Source organism: Solanum dulcamara, chromosome 5 (assembly GCF_947179165.1).
Source record: "Solanum dulcamara chromosome 5, daSolDulc1.2, whole genome shotgun sequence".
Taxonomy (NCBI): Eukaryota; Viridiplantae; Streptophyta; class Magnoliopsida; order Solanales; family Solanaceae; genus Solanum; species Solanum dulcamara.
In genome coordinates this window covers 41,812,517-41,815,134 of record NC_077241.1, presented here as the reverse complement: position 1 = coordinate 41,815,134, position 2,618 = coordinate 41,812,517, and the positions used below count along the sequence as shown (strand labels likewise).

The following is a 2,618-nucleotide window of genomic DNA, read 5'->3' as shown; positions in this document are numbered from 1 at the left end:
ACATACTTAAGCTATTGGAATATGTGTTGAGCTAATGTAGCAAGAAATACATAGGCTCTTAAAGTAAGACGAGATTACGAACCCACAAAAATGAAGCAAGCAGGTGACAAATATGTGACACATCTACTTGGGCTAAGTAGGTGACCCACCTACTTAAGGTGGACCCTATGCTGCCACGTGGCAGTGTATGATTGGTTGTATGGCATGAGGTGGCACCCTAGGGGGCTGCCACATATCACCCCTAGGGAATGCCATGTGTCCCCTTTTAAGGACACATATATACATGTGTATTGCTGATCAACATCATTTTAAGCATCCTTGCCTTAGAAAAAGTTGAGAGAAAAGCTAGAGAGCAAGAATAAGGGAGCTACGGCTAGGGTTCTTCCAAGGTAAGTTTCCCGATTTATTTCCGTGAATTAATTATTTAAGGTATCCTACAATGATATGAAGGTGTTTAACAACATAAAATTTATCGTTAGGTAAAAGAGGCAACAAGTATGAAAATTCTATGACCCACTGGAGTTCTTATGTATAGTTCTTATATTGATTATTACATCTGCTAGATACGTATATGAGGGCCCAGGTTAGACCTCAGTCGCAGCCCACGGGGTTGGGTTGTGACAAAAGTAGTATCAGAGCAGTTCGTCTTTGGAGTGTCTACCGATCGTGTTTAGTAGAGTCTTGATTATTGATGTGTTGCATGTCATATCTATAATAAGGAGGCTATAGGACATTTAAGATGTTTCATTTCTTTCATATCTAAGGTCATGCGATAGAGCCAAGTCATAGGAAGTGGAATTCCTTATACTAACCTCTGATTTCAGATGAAGGACAATGTTGATAGAAGAAAATGACTGACAATATGGGAAGTTACAAAGCACATAGGTAAGCCAAGGCACGAGAGAGTTGTTCCAAGTAATGTATGGAAATACGATTGATATGTATAGTCGGAAATTGAAAAGAAAAAGTAGATAAAGTTTAAAATTTAAAGGAAAAGTGGACAGAAAGACTAACAGGCGTAGTTCGAGTTGGACATGTGAGGTAAGTCCATTATTTCATACTATTATTGATATTGGGAGCCCTGTGAGGATGCAATATGATGTGATATTATACGTAAGGCACTGTTGGTAATTTATGCGTATAGGTTTGAGATAGTAAAAAATACAGAGGAAACTCTGTCCAAAGTTTCCAAGAAATAGAAAGAGAATGGGATACAGGGCTGTAGTATGTCTTGAAAGGTCGTGTTCACAATAATGATGAAATTTAGATAAACCACAAGTATAGATGACCTCAAGAAATAAGTTAATTGCTGAATTAATAGCAATAGAAATTAGGAGGTCGATATTGATATGGTAAACCGAAGTTGAAAAGACTTGTGACCCTAAGAAGATGATTTAAGGAAGACTGATAGATCTGGATAGAATGATATATTAAGGTACCGACTGAATTGATATTGTGATATATACGTAACAAAAAAAGAAAAGGATGAGAAATCTTCTTTATAGTGAAATATGAGGAAACTTGAGGGTAAGTAAGAGAATCAAAAGTAAGTGTGACAAACTAGCTTGTGAGTGCATGCCGGTATAGTGAAATGTGTAAAGCAGAATAAGTTAAGTGGAAGATAGAAAGGCAAATAGTGGATGAATAAGAAAGACTTACACAGATTTATAGCGAATGTTCAGAATAAAAGGTCAAGTGGTATCCACTAGAATAAAACTAGTATTATGACGAAGCTTGAAACACGGATCATCAAAGTATAAGTGCTCCCGAGTGGAGAATTTAAACCAATTATGAGCACGAGCTAATTACTGATCGGGATGAAGGGAATGTGGCTTTGAATACACTACTACATTAAGGATATTACTCGAATACTAGTGTTCAAGACTGGAGTTGGTACTGTAAATTGAGGGTTCTAAGCACCTCATAATAGTATTAAGGTTTCGTACATGGGCAACCCAAAGTATAGGGGATGTAAAGGAAGATATGGAAATAACACAGTGTACTAAATATGTTAGAAAGGACTCATATACATTTGGAAAGTTAGAAATAAACAAACAATGACATGGATACACCCCAAAGAGGGGAAGTGGACAAGAGAAATACAAGCATAAGAGAAAACCAATTGACGCTATCATGTGTAAATGGGAATGCTTAAAATTCAAATGAGACCCCACAAGGGATGGATGCAATCATACCAGCACTAAGACACTGGATCCCATAAGAACTCTGAAGTTAAGCATGCTTGGGCGAGAGTAGTACTAGGATGGGTAACGCCCTAGGAAGCCCTATGCGGCTATGATATGAGATGATATGGATGTATGTATACATTTTCCTTGCATGGCATTATTGGTATAAAGAAGTATTGTGTATATGTGACTCCACCATGAAAGATGATAAGACCCTTTGAGATAGGGGATGTAGCTTTGCAAAACAACTGATGTAACTTACGAATGGCGGTATGCCAAGAGTAAAACCAGGTGATTACTCGATAAATGAAGTCGGTAGTTGCCATATAATTACTATATTCGAATATATTAAGGGAAGGTATAAGATGGTTTGAAGCAAAACCTTTAAGGTACAACCAGTACTAAGGACAAAAGCTATAGTAGAGCCCTAAC

At 37.4% G+C, this 2,618-nt stretch overlaps 1 pseudogene; it reads left to right on the top strand.

The window, feature by feature from the left end:
* Positions 1-2,181: 2,181 nt before the first annotated feature.
* On the top strand, positions 2,182-2,299 carry LOC129890964 (5S ribosomal RNA; annotated as a pseudogene).
* Positions 2,300-2,618: the final 319 nt, after the last annotated feature.